Source organism: Seriola dumerili, unplaced genomic scaffold, assembly GCF_002260705.1.
Source record: "Seriola dumerili isolate Sdu_G_001 unplaced genomic scaffold, Sdu_1.0 BDQW01000266.1, whole genome shotgun sequence".
NCBI lineage: Eukaryota > Metazoa > Chordata > Actinopteri > Carangiformes > Carangidae > Seriola > Seriola dumerili.
Genome location: NW_019174521.1, coordinates 785,361 through 795,479, shown reverse-complemented (window position 1 = coordinate 795,479; position 10,119 = coordinate 785,361). Strand labels below are relative to the sequence as shown.

The following is a 10,119-nucleotide window of genomic DNA, read 5'->3' as shown; positions in this document are numbered from 1 at the left end:
ACCCCCAAAACCGTCACAGTATATTAAGGCATAAAAATGTCGTAGTATATTAAGGCATAAAAATCCAAAAAAATGGCATAGTATAGTAAGGCATAAAAATGTCGTAGTATAGTAAGGTATAAAAACCCAAAGAAACGTCATAGTATAAAAAAGAATAAAAACCAAAAAACGTCATAGTGTAGTAAGGCATAAAAAGCCAAAAAAACGTCATAGTGTAGTAAGGCATAAAAAGCCAAAAAAACGTCATAGTGTAGTAAGGCATAAAAAGCCAAAAAAACGTCATAGTGTAGTAAGGCATAAAAATGTTGTAGTATAAAAAGTCGAAAAAAACATCATTGTATATTGAGGCGTAAAAACCCCCAAAAACATAATAATATATTAGGGCACAAAAAGTAAAAAAAACGTCATAGTATAGTAAGGCATAAAAACGTTGTAGTATAGCAAGGCATAGAAACCCAAAAAAACGTCATACTATATTAAGGCATTAAAATGTTGTAGTATAAAAAGTCGAAAAAAACATCATAGTATAGTAACATAGAAAAACGTCTAAGTTAGTAGTATTGTAAGGTATAAAAACCCCAAGAAACGTCATAATATAAAAGCTATAAAAACCAAAAAATGTCATAGTAAGGCATAAAAATGTCAAAAAAACATCATAGTATAGTAAAGCATTAAACGTCATAGTATAGTATGGCATAAAATTGGTAAAAAAAAAAACATCATAGTATAGTACGGCATAAAAATGTTAAAAAGTCATAGTATAGTAAGGCATAAAATTGGTAAAAAAAAAAAAATCGTCATAGTATTGTAAGGCATAAAATTGGTAAAAAAAAAAAAAATCGTCATAGTATAGTAAGGCATAAAAAGTCAAAAAAAAGTCATGGTATAGTAAGGCATAAAAAGTCATAGTATAGTAAGGCATAAAAAGTCATAAAAGTCATAGTATAGTAAGGCATAAAAATTCTTAAAAAAAGTCATAGTATAGTAAGGCATAAAAATGTCGTAGTATAGTAAGGCATAAAAATCCAAAGAAACGTCATAGTATAAAAAAGAATAAAAACCAAAAAACATCATAGTATAGTAAGGCATGAAAAGCCAAAAAACGTCATAGTATAGTAAGGTGTAAAAAGCCAAAACAACGTCATAGTATAGTAAGGCATAAAAACCCCCAAAAATGTCATAGTATAAAAAGGCATAAAAACCAAAAAACGTCATAGTTATAGTAAGGCATAAAAATGTCGTAGTATATTAAGGCATAAAAAGCCAAAAATACGTCATAGTATAGTGAGGCATGAAAAGCCAATAAGATGGTATGGTAAGGGATGAAAACAAAAAAAAAACGTCATAGTATAAAAAGACAAAAAAACATCATTGTATATTGAGGCGTAAAAACCCCAAAAAACATAATAATATATTAAGGCACAAAAAGTAAATAAGTCATAGTATAGTAAGGCATAAAAACGTTGTAGTATAGTAAGGTATAAAAACCCCAAGAAACGTCATAATATAAAAAGCTATAAAAACCAAAAAACGTCATAGTATAGTAAGGCATAAAAAGTTGAAAAAAACATCATAGTATAGAAAGGTATAAAAACCCAAAAAAACTTCATAGTATAGTAAGGCAGAAAAATGTCATAGTATGGTAAGGCATAAAAAACATGTAAAAAAGTCATATATATATATATATATATATAGTAAGTCAAAAAAACAAAAAAAAAGTTATAGTATAGTAAGGCATAAATACCCCAAAAACGTCATACTATATTAAGGCATTAAAATGTTGTAGTATGGTAAGGCAGAAAACGTCATAGTATACTAAGGCATAAAAAGTCAAAAAAAACATTGTAGTATAGAAAGGCAAAAAAGACAAATCAACATCATAGTATATTATGGCTCAAAAGCCCCAAAAAACGTTATAGTATAATAAGGCATAAAAACGTCGTAGTATAGTAAGGCATAAAAAACAAAAAAAAAATGTCATAGTATACTAAGGCATTAAAACCAAAAAAACGTCATAGTATAAAAAGGCATAAAAACCCCAAAAAATGTTGTAGTACATAAAGGCATAAAAAGCAAAAAAACCGTCATAGTATAGTAAGGCATAAAAATGTCGTAGTATAGTCAGGCACAAAAAGTCATCGTACAGTAAAGGATAAAAAGTCACAGTAATAAGGCATAAAAAGTCACAGAATAGTAAGGCATAATAATCATAGTATAGTAAGGCATAAAACGTAATAAAAACGTCATGAATAGTAAGGCATAAAAAGCCAAAAAAACGTCATAGTATAGTAAGGCAGAAAAATGTCAAAGTATAAAAAGGCATAAAAAGCCAAAAAAACGTCATAGTATAGAAAGGTATAAAAAGACAAAAAACATCATAGTATAGTCAGGCATAAAAACGTCGAATTATAATAATGTAAAATATTCATAGAATAGTGAGACATAAAAATTCATAGTATAGTGAGGAATTAAAAGTCATAGAAAAGTAAGGCATAATAATCATAGTATAATAAGGCATAAAAAGTAATTGAAATTCATACTTTGGTAAGGCATAAAAAGTCATACTATTGTAAGGCATAAGAATTCATAGAATAGTAAGGCATAAAACATAGTATAGTAAGGCATAAAAAGTAATAAAAACCTCATTTATAGTAAGGCATAAAATGTCATAGTTTATTAAGGTATAAAAGGTCATAAAAAGTCATACTATTGTAAGGCATAAAAAATCATAGAATATTAAGGAATAAAAAGCCATAGAATAGTAAGGCATAAAACGTCATAGTATAACAAGGCATAAAAAGTCATAGTATAATAATGTAAAAAAAGTCATAGAATAGTTAGGCATAAAAAGTCATAGTACAGTAAGGTATTAAAAGTCATAGCATTGTTAGGCATAAAAAGTCATAGAATAGTAAATCTTCAAAAGTCATACTATAGTGAGGCACAAAAGTCATAGTATAGTACGTCATAAAAAGTCATAAAAACTTAATAGTATTGTAATGAATGGAAAGCCATAGTATAATAAGGCATAAACAGCGATAATATAGTACCGAAAAAAAATAATTGAAAATGTATAGTATATTGATATGAAATGTCATAAAAATGTAATAGTATAGCAAAGTATAAAACATTATACTACAATAAGGCATAACAAATCAAAAAAAGTCATAGCCTAGTAAGGTGTAAAATGTCTTATAAATTTCATATTATACTAAGATATAAAACCTCTAAAAAAATAATAGTATGGCAACGTATAAAAACCTCTTTTTATCATAATATAATAAGGAATAAAAAGGACCAAAAAGTCATTGTATATTAAGGCATAAAATGTCATAAAAAAAGTCATAATATAGTAAGTCATAATACGTCATAGTGTAGTAAGGTATAAAAAGGCAAAAAAGTCATAATACAGTGAAGCTTAACAAGCCATAGTATAATGATACATAAAAAGACAGTAATACTAAATAATACTATAGTGAGTTATAAAAAGTGATACCACAGTAGTGCATGAATAGTCATAGTATGATAAGGCATAAAAGGTCATACTACAGTGAGACATAAAAAGTCCTAGTATACTAAGGTATAAAAAGTAAGAAAAACGTCATATATAGTATGGCATAAAACATCATAGTATATTAAGGTATAAAAAGTCATTAAAAGTCATGTATAAAACGTAATGTTATTGTAAGGCATAAAAACTCATACTATATTAAGGTAAAAAAAAAATTCATATCATAGTAAGGCATGAGAAGTACTAAAAATATCATGTATAGGAAAGCATAAAGCGTCACAGTATAATAAGGAATAAAAAGTCAGAAAAAGTCCTAGTATAATAAGTCAGAAAAATGTAATTGTATATTAAGTTACCTAAATTATAATCTTATTATATTAGAACAAATGTCATATCATATTACATTAAAAAAATTGTCTTAGTATAATAAGTCATAAAAATGTCATGTTATTTAAATGTCATTACGTGTAAGGTCAAAAGACAGTCAAGTATATGGAGTCATGAAAAAATTTTGTATTATATTCAGTCAATAAAAATACCATGACATTTTCAATGACTCACTGTAGTATAGTAGATTATACTTAGTATGACACAGTATTCCATAGCATACTTTATGACTGTGTAAACGACGATACATTTTGAGTATCTATACTATGGCATGTTTTTATGACTTAGTATACTATGGCATATTTATGTGTCATAGTATTCTACTAAATGAGATGAAAATCTTGTGAGCTGCTGGAAGGAGGTTGAGGACACTCAGATTATTAGACAGGCATTTATTGATGTTTGATGCACAGAGGAGAAGAGAGAAGAGCAGTACAAGTTGCAACATGAAAACATTACAGTGTTAACATGAAACATTACAGTGCTAATATGAAGACATTACAGTGCTAACATGAATCATTACAGTGTTAACATGAAAACATTACAGTGCTAACATGAAACATTACAGTGCTAATATGAAGACATTACAGTGCTAACATGAATCATTACAGTGTTAACATGAAAACATTACAGTGCTAACATGAAACATTACAGTGCTAACATGAAACATTACAGTGCTAATATGAAAACATTACAGCAGTAACATGAAGACATTACAGTGCTAACATGAAAACATTACAGTGCTAATATGAAAACATTACAGCAGTAACATGAAGACATTACAGTGCTAACATGAAACATTACAGTGCTAATATGAAAACATTACAGCAGTAACATGAAGACATTACAGTGCTAATATGAAAACATTACAGCAGCAACATGAAGACATTACAGTGCTAACATGAAAACATTACAGTGCTAATATGAAGACATTACAGTGCTAACATGAATCATTACAGTGCTAACATGAATCATTACAGTGCTAATATGAAAACATTACAGCAGTAACATGAAGACATTACAGTGCTAACATGAAGACATTACAGTGCTAACATGAAAACATTACATTGCTAACATGAAAACATGACAGTGCTAACATGAATCATTACATTGCTAACATGAAAACATTACATTGCTAACATGAAAACATTACAGTGCTAACATGAATCATTACATTGCTAACATGAAAACATTACAGTGCTATCATGAAACATTACAGCGGTAACATGAAGACATTAAGAGTTCTAACATGAAACTTTACAGCGCTAACATGCAACTTTACAGTGCTAACATGAACACATTAGAGAGGTAACATGAAGACATTACAGTGCTAACATGAAGCTAACACTTTGAGCTAGCATCTTCTAGCTCATTCCCTCCACTGAACCAAACTTCTCTATCTGACACAACAGATTTTATTTTTTGTCAGTCAACGTCAACAGATCAAACAAAACAATGTCAATACAGAAAGTTATTCCAATTTCTAATAGGTTTCAATATATTTTTTTACATCTATGTACATATAAAGTAAAGAAGTATATTTCATATGTGGATATTCAATATATGCACATATATTATATTTGGTAGGAGGTAAACTGAATACACTGAGGGTGGATTTTATTTATAGATTTCATAAAGACGCACACAAATCTTTAAAAAAATACAGTGTTTTATAGGATTATCATGTTTTCCATTTTTAAAATCTTGATCTACTACTAATCTGTCAGTCTCTTAATGTAATCCCACACTGACTCCATGATGCTGAGATCAGGTCTCTGTGGGGACCAGACCATCCAGGTGGTCTGGGTTGTTCTTCTGTGAACACTCAACTTGACTAGTGATAACACAGCGAGCAGGAATCAGCTGACTCAGGAGACTCTCACACCTGGGGCACATCACTCACCTGAAGATGAAGATCTGAAAGCAGAAAATAGTCACATGGTTTTTAGAATTAAACATCCAACAAAAAATCAGAGTAAAGAAGGTTTGTCTTTGTGGTGAAGATAAGACACTATTCACCAGAAAGTATCAGGTATATTTGAAAGAAAATAAAAATTATATAAAGTGAAATTCCAATACAGAGGTTGACACATCATGTCTAGTTTCTGTTATATGACCATTATGATGGAAAACAAGCTGGTTTTACTCTCATTTCTTATTTACTCAGTTAATTTAATTCTTTTTATTCTTTACCTCCATTACTTTATTTGTTACTTGTTTCACGTTAATGAACTTTGTAACTTAAAAGATAAAATATATTATTATTATTATTATTATTGTTATTATTGTTATTATTATCACAGCATCAGCATGTGGGGGAATCTAGGCAGATAGATAGATAGATAGATAGATAGATAGATAGATAGATAGATAGATAGATGATAGATAGATAGATAAACAATAATAGTTAAATGAGTCCAGTTGTGGCTGATGGCAGTGACACCTGTTGATGGGCAGAGTTTAAACAGTGCGTTATCTAACCTGAACTTTTCCACTGTATCATTTCCACACTGTGTTTAAATCAGTCAGTTGCAGCAGCAGGTTTATCTGATGAGCTGAGTTTTACAGTGGAGCACATTCCTGGTGGAGGGATGGGTGATGGATGATTGACAGCTGAGTCATGGTTGTTACCAAATGCTGTTACCAAACTACGAAGCAGCGGCAGGACGACACCTGGAGCTCCGAGCGGCCAACAGGCCAATGAACAGACTCACAGAGAGAGAGAGAGAGAGAGAAAGAGAGAGAGAGGGAGAGAGAGAGAGAGAGAGAGTCAGGATGAAGTGATTGAACAAATGAAGCAGAAGACTGGAGTTGTGTAAACACAGATTGTTGGTGTGTTGTAACGGCCGGCTGGTGTTGGGGGGTGGGGGGGGGGGGGGGTGTTGGCTTTGACTCACAGGGACAGCCTCTGCCTCCTTTTGGTCAGCAGTTATTTAATGAGTTGGGGACTGTGGTCTGTCCAGCTCAGACAAACTGCAGCGCTTCACTCATGAAAGCAGCAAAGACTCAGAACTGAGTTTTACTGAGCTGCCATCAAACATCACATTGATCACTATCAAAGACCGATCAACACTGACGGGGTTGACTGACAGGGTGGAGGTTGCATAAATGGCTGCCATGTCCCATCATGCCCCCTGAGGGTCCTGACCAGCCAATGGGGAGCGTCGGGGGGGTGATGATGCAGGTGGTCCCCCCTGGTATAAAAACCTAAACCACCATCTGGGCCCTCCTGAGCAGTTGGAGCATTCCCAGCCTCGCCTCGGGTGGAGGGATTGCGAGGAGGGAAAGCAAAACTACACGGCCTCTCACTGTGTAGTTTTGTTTTTTGTTCGGGGTGGGGGATATTTCAAGGCTTGACCGTTCTCATCTTGGATTTTTCTGAAAAAACCTTTCTGGATAAGGAGACTGTTGCTTGTCAGAGTCAGCTGGGCTCCGTCCCATCAGTCGCAGGCAGCCTTGTGGAAACAAGTGAGTAACGTCCCCGTGTCCCCGTACGTCCCGCAGCGTCCCCCTGTCTGTACAGACTCATGTGGTTTATGGGGAGCGGGCTCAGACCGGGGGTTCGGGGTCGTGGTTTTGTTGAGCTCTCTTTGCCTTTTGGTGTTTTTGTGTCACTTTGACGTGTTTCTGTGTGAAGTTGGACGGGGCCGCGTGCAGCGAACTGAGCAGTGATCTGAGAAAAGCCAAGAATAGCCGCTGATAGCATGAGAGTGGACTGTCAGCTGGGGGCTGATGGCTTTTTAAGGGAATCAGCAGCAGGGCTATCACTTGCACCTCCAGCTATGTGCCACATGGTGGCTGTCAATCAAACTGCATGGGGTCAGAGGGGGGGTCGGGGGGGGGGCTGTGTATTTTTGGCCACTGCCATATCTGTCGCTCAGATTCCAGTCTGTAAATATCAGCTGAGTTAATCTTTCCAGTTTTTTGGATTGAAGGTTGTGTATTGATTACTGATTGAAAAGACTGTGATCACATCAGTGTTGATCAGCTGCTCGACGGCAGAGAGAATCTGAGAAACTCAACACCTTCACCTCAAATCAGCTGACAGCAGTGCAAAAAAAACAGCTGTCCTGACGAGGTGTTTAATGTCACATTCAAAAAGCAGGAACCAGATAAATCACTTGTTATTGATCATTGATTTTCATTCTGGGCTGTGAAATTAAAACAGGCTTCACTCGTTCTAATTTCTCGGCCTGTTTCTGCTTTTCACATCAATTTAAAATATATTGTCAATTATTTATTTTGTCATGTGGTCTGATATTTTTATTTTTATTTAGATTTGAATTTATTCATAAAAAAGTTTTGTTGCATCTTCTTTATCGAAGTCAAGACAAAGTTCATGTTGGACCAGACTGAAGAAAGAAATGAAGGGAAATCCAGTTCTTTAGGATTCATGTTTAACGTCGTCAAACTCTTTTTAAATCTTCACTTTTCTCATCGTTTCTTTTCCCTGTGTTTAAGAATAGCTTGTGTCATATGATCCACTTTACAGTAAATATAGTGAATCATTTCTGTAAAAATAAAACTGACAGTTGTTTTCTGCTGATCGCTGCTTCTATGTCAGTTTTGATACATCGTCATGTTTATTTTGTTATGTATAAAACACATTTCAGTAATTAGAAACACCACAGAGAGATTCATGTTTTTTTCCTCAAGTGTCTTTCAGTCTTTATTTGATTTATTTGTTGCTTTTTTATGGACTTTGCCTTCCAGACTGAGACAGTCTCAGAACATATCATTTTTAAATATAGAATATATGATGTATAATGTTTTCTGTTGGTCACTGGTTATGATATATTTTTGTCATTCCCTTTTTTTTGTTTGTTCGTTATGATTTGGACCAAATATGAAAGTGTTGATATGAAAGTTTATTTATATTTTAGTCTTTTTGCATTTTGAGCCATTTCCTGGCCACACTGTTGAATATTGTGTTGTCTCTCACTCAGTCAGTTTCATGTTTCCAGTTATTTATAGATCAGCTTTTAAAAATAAAGAGCTTCACAGAGACAATGAAATACATTTAAACTGATCCAATTAAAAATGAAAATAAAAGGTAACTAACTGAAACAGGTTAAAGTCATTTTGTATTTATATCCATAATAAATTCATAAGTAGTAATGACAGTGTTAATCTGTCAGTGACTGCCAGAGGAAAACCTCCTATCTGTTTCATTATACTGCTGTTACAGTCAGGGGGGAAACCTTGTATTTCCCTGCTCTCAGATCAGTTACAGTTGCATTAAAGACGCCACATAAACAACCTGAAAGTTCATTATTTATCTTATTATTCTTATCTTTATCTGACAGGAAACCAGTCGGATTTTCAAAGTAAAAGTTGATGTTTTAGAGAAAGGTTTTTTTCCAACAGCAAAACAGTGACTCCAGCTGCCAGATAAATATAGTGGAGGAGAAGTAGAAGGCAGAGTACTGCAGTAGTACTGCAGTACTACTGCAGTACTAAAGTTCTCTCAGTCACACCTGCTGCTGTCAGATCAGCCTCAGACGCTAACAGCTGTTAAACTGCATCTTCACTCTTTCTTCACCTTTAACAAGGATTTTTAATCATCTCATCATCTGATCATTATTCTTCTGGATCATCTGCTTGGTTGATGATTAATTAATGATAAATTATTTGGTAATCAAAAATGTCAGAAAAGTTTTTACAGCCCAAATTCACATGTTCATTTTTTTATTTTGAACGTTATTGTTAAAGAGGAAAAAGAAACGCAGCAAAGATTCACTGAAGAGGAACGAGTCAGAATTCAATTAAATGAATTCAATTACATCAATTACATCAATTACATCAATCCAACAAGCGTTCCAGCTCAGCAGGAAATACTGATTTTCATGAACCGATAAATGTTTAATTTAACACTGTTTATCATTATCATCATCATTATTACTATTATTATTATTATTATTATTATTATTATTATTATTATTATTATCATTATCATCAGATGGATGACTTTGAGGTTTATGCTGATTAGTAAAATATTATATCGGTGGCCCTAAAAACCCCCTGCCCCCCTCCTGTTCACACGTGCAGTGAAACCTTCCAGAAGCTTTTACGACAGTTTTACGAAGCTGTTTGTCTTTAAGGAAAACAGAAACAAATTGATTTGATCACAGACTCACTCTGTGTTTGTTGTTGTTGTTGTTGTTGTTGTTGTTGTTGTTTTTGTTGTTGTTCGTGTTGTCATTTTTCATTTTGTTCAATTA

General features: G+C 33.1%; 1 protein-coding gene across 1 annotated transcript in view; it reads left to right on the top strand.

Annotated features, from left to right (window-relative positions):
• The first annotated feature begins 7,349 nt into the window (after positions 1–7,349).
• ttn (titin) overlaps positions 7,350–10,119 on the top strand; it is a 173,814-nt gene continuing 171,044 nt past the window's right edge. The window contains exon 1 of the mRNA XM_022757173.1: positions 7,350–7,366. The gene's annotated coding sequence lies outside the window, so the exon portion shown is untranslated. The remainder of the gene's footprint in view (positions 7,367–10,119) is intronic.